The sequence below is a fragment of the Manis javanica genome, chromosome 5, assembly GCF_040802235.1.
Source record: "Manis javanica isolate MJ-LG chromosome 5, MJ_LKY, whole genome shotgun sequence".
NCBI lineage: Eukaryota > Metazoa > Chordata > Mammalia > Pholidota > Manidae > Manis > Manis javanica.
Genome location: NC_133160.1, coordinates 75901568 through 75920665, shown reverse-complemented (window position 1 = coordinate 75920665; position 19098 = coordinate 75901568). Strand labels below are relative to the sequence as shown.

The 19098-nt window shown below is 36.7% G+C and overlaps 1 long non-coding RNA gene across 1 annotated transcript in view; it reads left to right on the top strand.

Moving 5' to 3' along the window:
- LOC140849794 (uncharacterized) overlaps nt 1–18079 on the top strand; it is a 166354-nt gene extending 148275 nt beyond the window's left edge. The window contains exons 2-3 of the long non-coding RNA XR_012131983.1: nt 7173–7277; nt 18010–18079. This is a non-coding gene — a long non-coding RNA (uncharacterized lncRNA). The remainder of the gene's footprint in view (nt 1–7172; nt 7278–18009) is intronic.
- The last annotated feature ends 1019 nt before the right edge of the window (nt 18080–19098 follow it).

Below are 19098 nucleotides of genomic sequence, written 5' to 3'. Positions count from 1 at the left end.
CCTTAAGCTAGCTAAGTCACATGGCTTATCATAGAATATTTTAATAATTGGTTATATCATATATTTCTGTATTTCTAATATAGTTCCATAATTATTACATATTCTGGTATGTACTTTAATATTTCTAATAAGTTCAATACCTCAAAATGAACAAAGAAGAAATTCAAAGGACTTTATACCCCTAAACCTGAAAATATTAGGGAACAATTTTATTTAAAAAATTTCCCTGAAACAACAGAGCAGTATCACAGTCTTGCTTTGGCTTCTTAGAAACATTTAACTTTTGTTTGTAAAAAGTAATTAGTTTTCAGCTTTTGATAAAATCATAAACTATGATTCTGTAATTAAACCACAAGAGAGCAGGCTTTTGTGAAGTTAAAGGACAAATGATGTCTTTTTGTATGAATGTTTTGTGCACCTGATTATTATTACTGACTCTGAACAGCCATTCTCATATCTGAAGTGTTTAACACAAAGTTCAGTAATAAGTTTGTTATCTATCATGCAAAATTGCATACACAAAAAGAAATAACAATGTAGTGCTCAATCACATATAGCATGAACTTGAAAATGAAATATGTCATTAAAATTTTCTATAGAATAACATGCAAATAAGTAATATAAACAGGAGGCTAAAATCTGTAGTTACCAGATTCTTTTCACAACCAAATCCAATGGAACTTTTCCCAGGGCCACTGAGATAGTGAATCACAATTCAAGCATGAGCCAGTAGAAAAACAATGACATTATGTTAAAACAGATTTTCAGTGGGTCAAGCCCTGGAATCAAAAAAAGACTGATTCTGAGGGATGAAGGTGTCATACATAACACCCTAATCATTCTTCATCTAATAAGATGAAGGATATACTTAAAAGTACATACGTTTTTTTGTGTCTGTTTCATTTTTATTATAATACATGTATGTATGTATACTGTTTATGTCAACCAGAGGACATAGTAGAGTAGCTCATGATAGGAAATATTTCTTTGACAAAAGCAGAGTGTTGATTTATGCTAAATTATGATCAAGAACAAGCACCCAATGCCTATTGGAATTAAAAAAATCCATGACAAAATCGAAAATAACATTAAAAATTTACTCTCGATAAATGTTTAGTGTAGCATATAATCCAGTTCAGTAGACATAATAAAATAAAATTGTTTCAGACTCTAGCTATTCTAAATGTACCAGAATAATATTTTTATTAGATAATGGAACTGCATTAATCAATTCAATCATTTATTTTCCCTGAGGCAAAACTTAAAATTACGATCTCTGAATTCCATATGTAGTCAATAGATTAGAAATTAATAGATTTTATGATAATTTATTCAGAGCTCAAAATTAAGCACCTTTTTGCTCTTTTCTCTTTTATTATTCCTTTACTGTAGTTTTTTCTTTTGGTCAGTGTACTCACTGAAGACTTTTTTTTGAAACTATTATGAGAACTGGAAGCATATATTCTGTTGAAAGTACATGCAATGAAGTGTCACAGGTCTGATAAAGAGATCACATAGATTAGTTAACACTTTCAAAGGGTATTTGTAATTATTTACCACAACTATGTTGATTCTTTAATCTGTACTGCATATGATATATATTTGGACCTGTTTGTATTATTATTTCTGTGATGCCAAAAATAATTCTTGTCCCATATGTTTACTTTTGACTTGGTACTATAACTCTAGAATTATTTGTATTTTAAATACCTTTCTCATAAACCAATATTTAAGCAGTGAAAAACATACTCTGAAACATCCTAAGAAATATTATTTACATTTGAAACTTTATTGTTGGAGATTGTTTGAAACCAAATGATGGAGATCACTTTAACCTATATTGGAAGTTAACAATTAGAATGCTTTTCTTCGGTTTTGAAATCTCCCTCAAAGAGAACCTGATTTACAGTATTTTTTGCAGAGTGTAAGTTATTTGTGAGAGCATTTTCATCTTCATCATACATATCTTCCCAAGGATAGAAAGTAAATATTTTTTGTGAGAAGCTATTTTTGACAGCAAGTTTAAAAGCCAGGCAAGAGTAGTCACACAGCACTAAATTATTTTCATATTTTGTGTTAACAATGCTGCAATTATTAGTGTAAAAATAATGGATTGTGACTACAACATCTTCACCATAAACAGACTATTATTGTACATAACTGCAGTTTATATGTGTTTAATGGAGCCTTTTGAAAGCTTTATGAAAAGAGCTATTGCACCAATGACAGGATATTTAAAGATATTTAATGCAATCCTTATAGCTGAAAGAAATCTAAAACATCCAAAGATATTCAGATTTGGATCTAAATCTAACATATTAGATTAGGTATAAATACAGAGAATTTGTATTTATACGAATTCATAAATTTGTATAATTTATGACTCACTTCACAAATGCAGAATATTTAAGCAGCATAGGTAGAAATAGATATTTTTATCAATCACTAGAGGTTTTTGATAATAACGTAGGTTCCTAATACTATGAAAGATTCTGTTTTTTATAGGTCTGCACTGGCTCCTGAAGATCTGTATTGTCACTTTCCACATGGCTTGGTTCAGGGAATCCATTTAGAAACACTGAAATGGAAATACAAACACCCAGGGCCTCTGAATCTAAATTCAATCTTTTTTCCACTACATCAAAAGTTCCATGAACATTATTATAGAATTTTTAAATTCACTTTAAATGAGGTGTTAATGAGCTTTATAAAGGTTATATAGGAATTATGTATTAAGCATGGTTTTAATATAAATTACAGAAATTAGTAATTAGAAAAATCTTTCTGGGGAGCATTCGGTCTCTTCTATTTAGCTCTATAAGCAATTTCTTTAGATACTCCTATTATTGTGTTTTTACTTGTGGAAAGGATGGCTAAGATCTTATTGGTGCTTTCTGGTCAAAGATAAAAGCAAGGGACTTAAAAAAGAATCTCCCACTGGTGGTGGTGAGATTTATAAGGAAAACGAAACCTTGCATGAGAGCTAGCGTAGGTGGTCACAGTGGCAGCATTCTCTTGGCTAAATGTCATTAAATAAACCGTTAAAAAAAAAAGTGCCCATGTTGTCTGTTTTGAAATTGGGAATTGATTTTACATGGAAAAATCACTGAAATATTTTTCCTTATATAAAAATATGCAAAAAAACCCGATTCTAGAGTATCTATATAAAATGTACTAAACAACTTTGTAATGTGGGGGAAATTTTACTGAATTTTTCCCACCTGTCACCAGCTGTCTACTTCAAAATATATAAGCAGTTCATCTTACCCATTCTCTGTTATTCAAGTAGAAAGTAAAGTATATCAATATTTGTGCTGAGTATAAATAACATTCTAAAAAGTTTAATTTTTAAAAATAGAAAAAAGGTAAGTTTGCAAAAGCTGTTTGAGCAGTTTTAAAATAATAGCCTTCAACACAAATAAAAATAAAGATTTCTAGCATTTAGTACTTGGCATAACTTATGTTAGCCCCATATCATCAACATAAATATGCAGTATTTGAATAAACAATGTTGTTTATTGGAAAGAGTATGAAAATTCTGAGTAAAAAGGTCTGAACTGAAGGCTTCTTTCCAACATTCACATTCAGGTCTGAGGAGTTGTATTTCTGTAAGCCTCACCTGCTTTACCTTTAAAATTAGTTGTGTAATAATATACCCATACATCTAGAGTTTAATAAAATAACATTTTGCAAGCTGAAATTAGCTTATGAATCTCATCTCTATTTTAGTTTCCTATTTAGAAAATTTGTATCTAATACCAGAGAATTTCTAATTCAGTTCTGAAAGTCATTAAGCAAAAATAAAATTGCCAATGAGTCCACAAACTACTCTTAAAAATATGTGCATTTGGGGACTCTAAAATAAATGTTCCAACCATCTTATAGAAGAAGAGAACAAATGCCCGTATCTTGGGAATATGTCAGAAAAGAGTCTCAGTTTGATTATGTATTATTTGTGAAGTGCCTCTTGAATATAAGAACATTTGAGTGTTAATCAAGATTGTCACTTTGAATTGAAGAGGCTGTGTGTTATGAGAGATACAGCCTCTATAAATTACCATTACCTTTGGCTGGTTTCACGTTAAAACTGGCACATATTTTCTTTGGTACTTTTATTTTGAAATAATTTTAGATTTACAGAAGAGTTGTCAGTATAGCACAGAGACTTCTAGTATATCATTCACAAAACTTCCCCTAATGTTTACATCTTGAGCCATGCTATTTTTTAACATATATACATATATATATATATATATATATATATATGTATATATATATATACTCATATCAGCACAATACTGTTTAGTAAACTACAGATTTCATTTGGGTTTCCCTAATGTTTTCACTAAGCTCCCGTTTTTGCTCCAGAACCTAATCTGAAATAACATGTTGCCTTTAGCCATACTGTTACTTGAGTCTCCTTTGATAGCTACTCAGTCTTTCCTTGGCTGTGATGACTGAGACACTTTGTAGAGCGTCAGGTATGTACTTTGTAGAATGTCCTCATTTTGAGTTTGGTGTGTTCTCATGATTAAACTGAGTTTATGATTTTGCGGGAAATTACCTCAGAAATTACATGTCCTTGTTGCATCATATCAAAAGTTTATTAAATTAACCTGACATACTAGTGATGACGGGCTAATGCGATGTACACTGGGTTTCTCAACCGTAGAGATACTATTTTTCACTATTCATCATCATCATAATTGTTAACGTTATTTGAAGCGCAGAGGTAGCTGGGCGTCTTCCGCCCACTGTCCCAAGAGCCGTCAGTAAACGCCCCACTTTGACTGTGCTCCACTTTGGGGTGCTCCTACAGCCGCGCCCCCACGCAGCCTCAGAGACACACCAGCTCTCTGGGGGCGCGACGCGGCTCATCCTCGGCGGCCACCACCAACCCGCCTGCAGTGGCCGTCGGAACCGGCCGGACGGGTTCGGGACTCCCCGGGTCCCCAGGCCAACACCCGGGGTGGCCGTTCCGCGGGGCCCACCCAGGCTGGAGGCCAGCGAGTGGAGGAGCTGCAGCCCCCGCCTCCAGCCGCCCCTCCCCGGGCTGGCGGTCGCGCGCGGCACGGGCGCCGGGAGGCGGTGTGAGGGCGGCGGCGGCGCGGCCGGCGGGTCCCGGGGACGCGCGAGTCCTGTGCGCGCCCCCCCCGCCAGCCGCTCCCAGCGCCCCCAGCGCCCCGCGCTCTCGGACCCCCCCGCATCGTCCCCGGCTGCGTCCGCGGACCCCGGGCGCCAGGGAAAGGGCCGCCCGCGTGTCGCCCCCTCGGGGAGCCTCTGAGGCCGGGCGCCCGGAGAAGAAGGGTGCCGCGGACGCCAGCGCCCGAGGCAGTCACCCCGGGGGAGGGGCCGGAGACCGCGCCGGGAGACCTGCGGTGCGCACCCCGGAGGATCGGGACAAGTTCCTCGTGGCTGGGAGTGAAGGGGTTGAAACTGACACTTGAAATATTTCCCTCGAGTATTTTGTGTTGAAAACATTATCCTGAAACATTTTGTACGCTGTGCTTATTTACGTATGTATATTTGTTAACTTTTTAGCTAATTAGAAACCCTTTCATTAAAATATTAAAGGCCTATTACAGGATCTCCGTGGAGTTTGAACATCACGGTATCTAACTACGTCAGTCTTCCAGGTGTGGTACCAAAGCCAGTCCCTTGGTGCGGGTTTTGTTTGTTATACTCTTGTGACACTATTTGTTACACTTCGTTGACACTTTGTTTGACACACTTTGTTACACTCTGTGACTCTCACCAGGTTCACAGACCGTGTATGGCTAATTAGAGTGTTACCTAACACGAGGTTATGGGGCCACTGCCAATACAGCTGCTTCTTGAGAAGCCTGTTTTGAAAGGGCCTAAGCAGATGTGAGAGGGTACTGCAGTTTTCTGCAGCATCCTGCCTGTCTTAAAAGTTTCTCATATGCTGATTTCAGCTCTTTGAACTCTAATCTCAGGTAAGTGCGACCATTTACTTGGCCTGTCCAATAATGGCACACTTGTAAATGTATTAATTTAAAAGCAGTGAAGCAACTTTTTTCTCTTAAATTTAGCTAGACGATTTCAAGAGTAGAGCAAATGACTACTTTGTTCTTTTAGTTGATATGATTTCAATTCAATTAAATCAAGTAAAAAAAACAAAACAAGAAAACCATTCCTATCATTCTAAGTTACTTGCATGTCCTCTTTTGAAACACACCAGCATTTAGAAGGACTACTCCTTATAATTGTTCAAGATCTCCATCAAAAACATTTAAGTCTTTTCAATAGGTTTGTTAAAGTAACTTATGTTGCTTGAGGGGTTACAATTGTGTAACAGATATTAGGAATTTCTACTTGATAATATATTTCACCATTTTTCAATTAGTTTCTCTGGGAACCCATTTGAATCTCAAATTTAATTAGGATTGAAGTTTTACTTCTCATTTTACTATCAAGTGTTATATGGCAGTTTATGTAACATCTCAAGCATGCATTCTTTGTTTGCCCTTATAAAGTCATATTAGAGCAGAATGCTGTTTAAGAGAATTTCTCGAAGTCTTAGTAGAAGGTGCATTTTTTTTCCTTGTCTGGACTTCAAAAATAAAAGGGAGTCTTTCAAATAAAGGACTCTACACAGCAAGAGACTTCCTCTAATAAAGAGCTTATCTGTTTTTTTCCCTCCAGTTACCACAGTATCTACTTTTTCTATGATAGGCTAGTTATTTTTCTTCAACTGCATTTAATTGGAAAAATAGGCTGTCTCCTGAAAAAAGTAAAATCTTGATTCTAAATAGGTCTCATTTAAAATCTTTCTTTGACAGTTTTGAAATGAAGGCATGTCAAAACAAAATATCTTACAAGAAATCTTGTGTCTTTGTGAAGAGGTTTATTATTAGTTGATTACAACATGACATTTTCTTTAAGTTACTTTTTTAGGAAAAATAGTATTTCGGAAAATTACAGCAAATAAATAGCTGAGTAATTGTGATAAAACTGAAAGTTAAGTTAAATGGTGAAAGGGATACTATTTTAATTTTTTTCCCCTGGACTGTATATCATGTAGATGAAGTTTATTATGAGCTGAAATTGAAATACACAATGGTTTATATGTATTTTGGGGAAATTGTACCTTCAGTAATTTCTTTTTGTTGTTAATTAAGGGAATGTTTTCCTATATAACTTTCTTATAGTCAAGCTGGGCCTTAGCTGCTCCTCAGCGGAGAGGATGATTCACAATAACTTACAGCTGCAACTCTGACACCTTTTCTACAAGCAAACTTCAGGCCTTTTACAAGGTAAAGTGTCTCATTTGTCATAATATTTATATATTTTTTAGTAATTTAATATGTGCAAAACTGCTACCATATTAGGTTCCTAGTTTTATTTTTTATGTGTCACTGTCAAATTTTCTGATATATACCTAACTTCACATTTCCCAGAGGCTTTTTGGTTTATATTGCAAGATTTCACATAGTTTGGTGACTTTTTAAGCACTGCATACATATTAAATTATAGGAAAACAGGCTGTATGTGTATATATAGGTACTTTATTTGGTATGATTTGTAATATATAAATTGTAGGATAAATAATGCAGTTATACTTACTGCAATTCCAAATATTATATAATATCAGTTTCAGTTATTGTCTTGTCAATAGGTTTCAGCCCCAGGCAAGTTCACAATGGATTCAGTGAGACTGAGGATTGACAATGGATAGTTCTTGGTGTGAAAGGGTTTATTACAAGGCTTGTTCTCCCGGCAAGGCTCGAATTACGTCTGCATCCAACAGTTTGCAGGCCTGTAACCCTCCTTCCTCTCTGCCTCTACCCAGAGCTACTGGGCAGAGCTCTTTATATAATGACTCAGTCAATAACAGCATATTGCCTAGCGTGTGGAAGCAGTAGCCTAGCAGCAGGCCAGTTATATCGTCAAGTAGTTTAGGTTCAGGTGAGGATCTTGGCCATAGAACTTCCAGTTTCTCCACAGTTATCTATTGCTGTATTATAACAAATAATCCTGAAATTTAGGAGCTTAAATTTAATTCAAATTAAAGGCTTACTAACTTTTAACATCTATCATTCTGTGACTTGACTGGGATTAGCTGGGCAGTTCTGGTTTCATTTGAGTCTCATGTGGTTATTAAAATGGCAGCTGAGGCTGTAAGTATTTGATGTCAATTGGCAGGCTGCAAGAGCAGTGCATTTTTCTCCAAGTGGCCCCAGGGACTGTTGTCTCCACCTGGTGTCTCTGTGAGTCATCCCTAACAAAGGAGCCACATATCCTACCTGGAAACACAGAGTCAGCAACAAGCACAAACGTTGAAACTGCCAAGCATTCTTAAGTGTTACACCTGGAGCCAGCACAGCTTCACTTTCCCCACCTCCAATAGGCTAAGCAGTTACAAACTCAGCCCAAACTTAGGGAGAGGGGAAATAAACACTATCTCTTAATGAGAGAAATTGTAATGAATCTGTGGTTGTATTTAATCCACCACAATATTCTTCACTAACAATTTTATATAGGACTATCACAAGATTTTAGAGCCAGCAAGTTCTTAAAAATCATTTAATCTAACATCAGTTTACAGGGAAGGGTACTAAAACAAAATATCACAATAAAAGAACTGGAGCTATGACTCTGTCTTAATTTTTTTATTTCTTACAACCCAAGGTCAATTCCCTGGGATATAATAAATACAAACTTGTTGTCTTGCCAATGGGTTTCAACCCCAGACAAGTTCACTATGGATTCAATGTGATCAAAGAAATGACAATGGAACATTCTTGGGGTGAAAGGCTTATACCCAACTTTATTCCCACAGTGGCAGGTCAGTCACTAGTATCCCATCCACTCAGAGCGAGTATGCATGCAGCAAGCTGGTTTCTGTCTCTGGGCCTCTCTATCCCTGCAGCTGTCTCAGTCTCTGTCCTCGGTGCTGCCACCACTACAGTCTCGTCTCTACTCTCCTGCAACCTTGCAGCCATGCCACCATGTTGCGCAGAGCACTGGGGGGAGCTCTTTATATATAGTCAATAATGACATATGCCACACATGTGTAGTGAGCTAGCCAACCAGGGCCAGGTGAAAATCTTGGCCACAGGAAACTTCACTTTATCCACACTTGTTGACAAGGGAATTTATTAATAAATTAAAACCTGAGGTTCAAGTAGTGTTACACTTTAGGAAGCACCCACATATTTAACTTGTTAGAAATATGCCAGAATTTTCCAAAAGGCATTAACACTTAAAGAGATTTTAAATGATAGCAGAACAAGATATTTCAAGAGTTTTTAACTATTTTCACATGATTATTGTGTTTTCTCCAAACACACACACGTGAACACAAAAGGAATGTTATATAAATCTAAGGTAAATATTTTATTATTAAGGAATATATGACACCTCATGGTCTAACACCAAATTCATTGTACTTAGGAAATGTTTGACTCCTCACATTCATCAGAAGAGAAAAATAACTGTGTAAATAAGTACTTCTCAAACAATAAATCAGGATCAGGAATCTTATTTTTATTATTAAAAGGTTATTCTTCTAATGAAAAAAACAAGGATGATATTGTTTTGTGCCTGAATTTAAAAATGCATGTCCTAACAAAATTCATTGTATATACAACATAACAACAACAAAAAAGTGCTGTTGGACTTTTTCTTTGTTCATTTTTAATTGCAGTGTAACTAACATAAACTATCCTATTAGCTTCAGGTGTATATCATGGTGATTTCATATTTTTATACTTTATGAAATGATCCCTGTGAAGTTTGGTTATCATCTATCATGATACAAAGTTATTTCAATAACATTGACTCTATTCCCTATGCTATACATTACATCCCCATGACCTATTTATTTTATAACTGGAAATTAGTATCTCTTAAGCCCCTTCATATATTTCACACTCCATCCTTACCCTCTCCCCTCCCTTTTTGGAAACCAACAATTTGTTTCCTATATCTGTGAGTCTATTTCTATTTTGTTTTGTTTATTAGTTTGTTGTTTAGATTCCACAACTAAGTGAAATCATATGGTATTCATCTTTGACTTATTTCACTTTGCACAATACCCTTCAGTTGCTACCATTTCTTCTTTATCCACTCATCTACTGATTGAGACTTAGTTTGCTTCTTTACTGTGGCTATTGTAAATAATGATGCAATAAACATAAGGGTGGAAATATCTCTTTCAATTTAGTGTTTTCATCCTTTTTGGATAAATATCCAGAGGTGCATTGCTGGATCATATGGTAGTTCTATTTTTAATTTTTTGAGGATCCTCCATATTGTTTTCTATAGTGGCTGTACCAATTTATATTCCTACCAACAGTGTATGAGGATTCCCTTTTCTCTGCCTACTGTAAACACTTGCTGTTTTTTTTTTTTTTTGACAATAGCGAGTCTGACTGGTGTGAGGTATTACCTCATTGTGATTTTTATTTGCATTTCTCTTATGGTTGTGATGTTCAGCATTTTTCATGAATTTGTTGGCTGTCTTTTTTGGAAAAAAATGTATATTCAAGTCCTCTGCTCATTTTTCACATAGTTTTTTTTATACTAAGTTGTGTAAGTTATATATATATTTTGGATACTAACTCCTTACCAGATGTGTAATTTGCAAATATCTTCTCCCATTTGGTAGGCTGTCTTTATGTTTTGTTGTTTCCTTGGTTGTGCAAAGCTTTTGGTTTAATGTAGTCAAAGCTTATTTACTTTGCTTTTGTTCTCCTTGCTTGAGGAGATGGGTCCCCCAAAAAATATTGCTAAAGCCAGTGTCAGAAAGCTTGCTGCCTGTGTTTTCCTCTAGGTGTTTTATCTCTTCACAGGTCTTAAATTCAAGTTGCTCATTCATTTTAAATTTATTTTTGTATATGGTGTAAAACGGTGGTCCATTTTCACTCTTTTGCATGTAGCTGTCCATTTTCTCAGAACCACTGACTGAAGAGATGGTCTTTCCCCATTGGGTATTCTTGCCTCCCTTGTCATAGTTTAATTGATCACATATGTGTGGGTTTATTTCTGGGCTTTCTATTCTCTCCCATTGATCTGTGAGGCTTTTCTCATATTAGTACCATGCTGTTTTGATTATTATAGCATTGTAGTATAGTTTGAAATCAGGCAGCATGATACCTCCAGCTTTGTTCTTTCTCAAGATTGTTTTGGCTATTCTAGCTATTTATATGGCTATTGTTTGGCTCTTCTTTTACTGTTTCATACAAAATTTATGATTCTTTGTCCTAGTTAAGTGAAAAAATCTTGGTATTTTGATAGGGATCAATCTGAATCTGTAGATTGCTCTGGGTAGTATGAACATTTTAATATTCTTCCAACTCGCAAGCACAGTATATCTTTCCATTTATTTGTGTCTTCAGTTCCTTTCATTAATATCTCATAGTTGTCAGAGAACATGTTTTTCACCTCTTTGGTTAAATTTATTCCTAGGTGTTTTATTTTTTTTGATGCAATTGTAAGGGATTGTTTTCTTAATTTCTCTTCTAATAGTTTATTACTGTATAAAGATTCAACCAATTTTTGTATGTAATTTTGTATCCAGTGATTTTGCTGAATCCATCCATTGGTTCTAGTAGTTTTTCATGGAGTTTTAGAGTTTTCTTTATATAATATGTCATCTGTAAATAATGACAGTTTCACTTTTCCCTTTCTAATTTGGATACTTAGTATTTATTTTTCTTGCCTTATTGCTGTGGCTAGGATTTCAATACAGTATTGAATAACAGTTGTGATAGTGTTCACCTTTATCTTATTCCTGATCTTAGTGTATTGTTGAATTTGGTTTGCTAATATTTTATTGAGGATTTTTACATCTGTATTCATCAAGGATATTGGCCCATACTTTGTGTGTGTGTGTGTGTGTATGTGTGTATGATGTCTTTGGTTTTGGTATCAGGGTAATGCTGGCCATGTAAGTTGGAATATTCATTTTCCTTCAATTTTGGAATAATTTGAGAAAGATAGCTACTAACTCTTCTTTAAATTTTTGGTAGAATTTACCTGTGAAGTTGTCTGTTCCAGCACTTTTGCTTTTTGGGAGTTTTTAAATTTATGGTTAAATTTCATTACTATTCTATTCAGATTTTCTATTTCTTCATGATTCAGTATGGGAAGGTTAGGTGTTTCCAACTTTTTTTATCCATTTTGACTTGGTTTTCCAATTATTTTACCAATAAATGTAGTAGTCTCATGATCCTTTGTATTTATCTTGTAACTTATTTTTCATTTCAAATTTTGCTTATATGGGCCCTCTCTCTTTTGTCTTGATGAGTGTGACTAGAGATTTACTAATTTTTTTAAATCTTTTCAAAGAACCAGATTTTAGTTTCATTGACCTTTCCTGTTTCTTTTTGTTTTTTGTCTTATTTAATTTATTTCTACTCTGATATTTATTATTTCCTTCATTCTACCAACTTTAGGCTTTGTTTGTTCTTCTTTTTCTAGTTTCTTTAAGTAAAAAATTAGGCCATTTTGAAGTTTTTTTGTTTCTTGAGGTAGGCCAAAGCACTATGAACATCCCTTCTATAACTGCCTTTTCTGTGTCCCATAGATTTTGAAAAGCTGTTTTTCCCTTTTGTATATTTCAAGGGTTTCTCTTCTTTTTAATTTCCTTCTTAATTTCTTCACCTACTCATTGTCTTTTTAGTGGCATGGTCTTTAGTCTCCAAGTTTGTGTTTTTTTTCCAGTATTCTTATTTTAATTGATTTCTGCTTTTGAACCATTGTGCTCAAAGAGAATGCGTGATATGATTTCAGTCTTCTTAAAATTATGGAAACTTATTTTGTGGACTAACATGGTATTTCCTGGAGACTGTGCCATGTGTACTTGAAAAGAATCTGTATTCTGCAGTTTCGGATGAAATGTTCTGTGTACTAAGTCTATCTGTTCTAATGTGTCATTGAATGCCAATGTTTCCTTACTGATTTTCTTGTCTAGATGATTTATTATTTGATATAAGTAGGCTGATAAAGTCCCCTGGTATTATTATAGCACCTATTTCCTCCTTATGTTATTATTTGCTTTATGTATTTATGTGCTTATACTTTGGTTGCATAAATATTTATATTATACCCTTGGATCAACAACCCTTAAGCAATGTCATCCAGAATTACGTAAAGCCTCCAACAGTTCATTTACAGTTAGGTTTTTCTACCCTGGCTCTGGTTAGTACAGCTCTTTTGGCTTGTGAGTCTCTACTTCAGAAAGGTCCAAGAGGCACTGTAGGGAGATCCCAGACACACCTCCCACAGACACTCTGAATTTAAATCTACATATAGAACATTCCTTCCTGAAGAATAATTGAGGCTGATTGAATACCTTCTGCACAACAAATGATAGAGCAATCACATAGAAAAGGATAGTAGAAATAGAGACATAGTAATAAGGGACATCCCACCACCAATGTGGCACTCTGCAATAGGGAGGAATACTACTAAGGGCTTGCACACAGGCTTGCCTGCCCCAGACACAGCAGAAAAAAAGCGAATGGTTTAATGGGTAACTAGTGTGTAAGTAAAGGAAATGAAACTGCCAGGAACTGCTGAAACTCTCTGGAGTGGAGGACCACTAAGCACCATTTATTATACTCCCCTGCCACCTTTATGGTGCAGATGACAGCAGAGTCCCAGTGCTGTAGCGAGCTTGCAAGGGCTACCCCTGCATGCCCCAAACTCCTGTCTCACACCAACTACAACTATCACTCTAATGCAGCCTGGATCTCCCCCAACCTGCACCTATCCCAACTGTACCACCAGGCAGCCCCAGCAGAGTACACACTGGGGCCTCCCCAGACCAATGCACCTAAGTGGGCCCCTGGGAACCTCCAACCCATAGCCACCCCAGCTCCAGCCAGCCTGCTAAAGCTGCTTGCCCATGCTGTCTGCACAAAGGATGCTCCTCCCCTTAGCCATTCTTAATTTTAAGACTGTGGGAGGTGGCTGTTCTGCCCAATTCATAGAAACAAACAGAAAGTCAAACATAAGAGACCAGAGGAATATGTTCCAAATGAAAGAATAAGATAAACCCCAGGGAAAAAATAAATAAAAACCCCAATGAAACAGAGATAAGTAAGTTATCTGATAAAAAGTTCAAAGTAATTGTTATAAAGATGCTTTCTGAACTCCGGAGAAGAATGGAAGCACACAGTGAGAACTTTAACAAAGGATTAAAATATGTAAGAAAGAACCAATCAGAGCAAGATAATACAATAACAGAATGAAAAAAATACACTAGAGGGAATCAGCAGCAGATTCAATGATGTTAACAAGTGGATCAGTGATCTGCAAGACAGGGAAAACACCCAGTCTGAATAGCATAAAGTAAAAAGAATTTTAAAAAATGAGGATAGTTTAAAAGGGCTTCAGGGATAACACCAAGTACACTAACATTTGCCTTATAGGGGTCTCAGGAGAAGAAGTGACAGACAAAGGGGCAGAATAATTATTTGAAATAATGCTGAAAACTTGCCTTACCTGGAGGAGGAAAAACAGACATCCAGGTCTAAGAAGCACAGTGTCCCAAATAAGATAAACCCAAAGAGATCTACACCAAGACATATAATCATAATGGCAAAAATTAAAGACAGAGTGTTTTAAAGTCAGCAAGAAAAAGCAAAACAAAACAAATAGTCGCCTACAAGTGAAATCCATAAGCCTATTAGCTGATTTGCAGCAGAAACTTTGCAGGTCAGAAAATATTAGCAGGATATATTTAAAATGCTGAAAGGAAAAATCTTACAAACAAGAATACTCTGTCTAGCAAGGTAATCATTCAGAATTGAGGGAGAGAGACAGTTTTCCAGAGGAGCAAAAAGGAAAGGAGTTCATCACCACTAAACCAGCTTTATAAGGAATGTTAAAGGATCTTCCATAAGCAGAAAGGAAAACACCATTTGCCCACTGGGAGCACTCACCTCAAAACATGGAATGATGCTCAGGGGTATGTTGTTATAAAGCATCATGTGTAGTGAGAAAGCAGTAAAGTAAATATTTGTTCTTTAGAGTGATTGCTTATAATTGAATTTTCTTAAGTGATAAGTAATTGGTCCCAACCTTGGGACACACTTCAAGTTTTGCTTATGATTTCCAGAGGCATAAACAAGCAATGACCCAGGTCAAATTGGTCTTACAAAATAAGGTAATTTAAGCTTTGTTTATATGACTAAACTGGTTTTGTCTGGTCAGGGAATTTTCAAGACTAGTCCCTGTTTTTGATTTTAACATTTTCAGGCTTTCCTGACTTATCGGTATGTCCATCCATCTCACTTTAGCTTCCACCCCATCCCCACCTCCTTGTTTTACTGATGTTTTCATTTTATACTTTCTATGTCAATTACCTAATTTAAAAATACTGGTAGAATTAATTATTTAGCTCTTTACTTAGCTTCCTTCTTTCACTCCTAGGTCTTCTATTTCTGACAGCAGTTGTGTTTTCCTGTCTGTTTAGATTCATCTTCCTTATTTGTAAATCTGTTTGCCTGTAATCCATTTTTCTCTGAACTAAACTATATATTTATTATATTTTTTATTATAGGAATTGCTATCTGTCTCCTTTCCACTGAGATTTTCTTTTTCTTTTTTCTTGATTTGTTAGTATTCTTTCACAAAGAAAAAATATGTTTTACTTAGAAATAATAGTATTTGCTTACTTTTCTCAGTATTTTTCTTCATTCTTATAACTAAAGGAAGGAATTAATTTTATTACGAATTCAGGTCTCTGTTGGCAATGTTTTTTGTTTTGTTCTGGTTATATACCATAAATAGAATGGTATGTTTCCATGGTAGCTAATGAAGCTCTAATGCCTATACTTCCAGAGAAATACATAAAATTTCTTAAACACTAGGTTTAAGGACATCTCTCTAATACAGAGAGTAGCTTGGGCAGCCTTTTCTTAGCAATACCAAGTCTCAGAATCTCATGTTCCTTTCTGTTTTCACTCCTGGATGGTAGGAGCCCACCTTATGACAGCTTAACGTTATGTGAATTTTTATCATATAGTCACAAACATTGGATTTGAATTCTCTGTAAAAGTGGGAATGAAAAGAGCCATTCTCTTACTTCACATGCCTATTATAAAAATGTAATGAGCCCATGTATATGAAAACACTTTACAAATTATAGATCATTATTCATCTCAGTTTCAATTTCTTTGTAAGATATTAAAATTACATTTAATCATTTGTAAATTCACTACGAATTTTAACTATGTGAGATTCTCTAAAATATTTTTAGAGGAGACCCAGCACCCATTGATTTGAACAGAGTAATTATATTGTAAAACTGAGTGGGACACCCTCGTGAGAGAGTTAGGATCCCATGGTAAGCTTTGCCTGATGGCTCTACTGAAAGACAGGTGCCAAAAGGTGTGCTTGGCCTCCTTTGCTTCAGCCTCATCAGGGGAGGATTAGAATTCTAAAACATTCAGATTTCCCCAAATAACTTATTATCCAACTATAACATACTTAAAATATTTGGAGATATTTATATATTAGAGATATTTGTATAATTACTCTCTATACTCTGTTACTGTAAAATTTCCATAAGTTTTCTTGTATGAAATTAATTTGCCATGTCCTCACCCTTAACCAAATATATCATCATTTTATTTGTACCTTTGTAGTATTCAACTATTTTCCTCTGGTCTTCGACATTTGCATACTGAAGAGTTGTTGTTTTTTTTTAACATTTCCTCCATTTTGTTATTTATGTACCCTTCTCAGATGCATTACTGTGTAAGTTTGAAAGAGCTTAACATTTAGAGAGAGATAAACCTTTGTTTAGATTCCAGGCCTGGCATTATTTTATCTGTGGTCCTGAGCAAGTTCTTTAACTTTCCTTGGCATCTGTTTCTTTTCTCTAAAATGAGAGCGTGGGCTTCACAGGATTTTACATCATCTGTAAGAATTAAAAGTCATATAAAATGCTTAGCACAATAAATCTTCAATAACTTTGTAATATTTATTAAGATAATTAGACCATGAGTGAGGATACTATAATTGAAAAAAACTTGGGTGAAATTCTAAAATAAGAAAATGAGTGTCCTTAATGGTATCAGAAGTACAAACTCATAGTGGGATCATTTTTTGGTATTCACTTGTTCAAAAAGATATTTGAGTGCTTATGGTAAGCCACACTTCCAGGAGCTGGCTGTGCAGTGATGGACAACACAGGCAAGCCCCTGCCCTCCTGCAGCCTTCTCCTAGTCAGGAGAGGCAGAAACCGGCTCACAAATAAATACATATAGGGATTTCAAATGTGATGAGAACTGTGCAGAAAACAGAACAAGTTATGAGATAGAGAGTGGCAGGGAGAACAGCAGAGGGGAAGTAAGGTGACTGAGGGAAGATTCTGCTGTAACATCTGAGCTGTGACCTGTAAGGTGGGAAGAGTCTGCAGTGAGAATATCCAGGTGAGGAGATGCTCAAGTGAACAAGCCTTTTTGGTCAAGAGAGAGAGAGAAGGAAGGCCAGTGACTGGAGCCTGGAGTGAGATTAGTTCAGAAAGGCAGGCAAGAACCGGATTATTTGGAGTCTGGTCAGCCACGGAGAAGAGTCTGGATTGTATCCTAATTTGAGAAGTCAGGGTCCATGGAAATACAGTGAGATGGCCTTATTTACATTTGTAAATAGTGACACTGGCTGATATACGGAGAATGGAATTTAGGGAATGTGTAATGTGCTATTGAGGTACATCACGGGCTTAAATATGGTGGAATGAATGAGGATAATAGCAGTGAAGCTGGGGAGAAGTAATCAGTTTAGAGACATATGGTGGAGGTAGAGCTGAAAGGACCAGCTTAATAATTGTATTATGGGAAGAACTAAGGTAGCAAAAGTGGGGAAATCAAAGATAAGTCCCAGGAATTTAGCATGATTCTAAGGTATATAGAAGTGTGTTCCTGTGGAGGGGTGGAGCCAAGATGGCGGCATGAGTAGAGCAGCAGAAATCTCCTCCCAAAACCACATATATCTATGAAAATATAACAAAGACAACTCTTCCTAAAATAGAGACCAGAGGACACAGAACAACATCCAGACCACATCCACACCTGCGAGAACTCAGCGCCTCACAAAGGGGGTAAGATACAAGCCCCGGCCCCGCGGGACCAGAGCGCCCCTCCCCCCAGCTCCCGGCGGGAGGAGAGAAGTCAACAGGGAGGGAGAGGGAGCCCAGGACTGCTGAATTCCCAGCCCCAGACATCCGGACCAGAGCACAGACACAGTGCATGCGTGGGGTCCTGGATACTAGGGAAACAGGGTGGCAGGACCGGTGAGTGGGTGCCTGAGTCCGACGTTGGAGAACAAAGAAACGGGAGTGGCCATTTTTGTTTTTCTTTTTTTTTTTTGTGGTGAGTGCTTTTTGTAAGTCTTAAAGGGACAGGGACCCCAATACTAGGGAAACAGGGCAGCAAGACCAGTGAGAGGGTGCCTGAGACCGGTACCTATGACAAAGAAAATCATGTGTCTTTCTTTTTTTTATATTATTGATTTAATTTTTTGTTGTTGTTGCTGTTGTTGTTTTGGTTTGGAGAGTGCTTTTTGGAAGTCTTAAAGGGGCAGGGCAGGACACTTAGTCCAGAGGCAGGGAATCTGGGGATCTCTGGGAAGTCTAACTCCCTGGGCAGCAGAGAGCATGGAAGCCCCTTACAGAGATAAATAGCCTCCCAGCCGCTCCCTCTCCAATGGGGCTCCACCATTTTGGAGCAGCAGCTGGAGCCAGGCCACGCCCACAGCAACAGCAGAGATGAACTCCATAGCAGCCCGGCAGGAAGCAGAAGCCCTGTCTGCACACAGCTGCCCAGCACAAGCCACTAGAGGTCACTGTTCTCCCAGGAGAGGAGGGCGATAAACAAAGAAGAAGGGAAGTTCTTCCAGTCATCACTCGTGCCAGCTCTGCAAACAATCTCTATCACCATGAAAAGGCAAAATTTCAGGCAGACCAAGATAACAGAGACAACACCAGAGAAGGAGACAGACCTAACCAGTCTTCCTGAAAAAGAATTCAAAATAAAAATCATGAACATGCTGACAGAGATGCAGAGAAAAATGCAAGAGCAATGGGATGAAGTCTGGAGGGAGATCACAGATGTCAAGAAG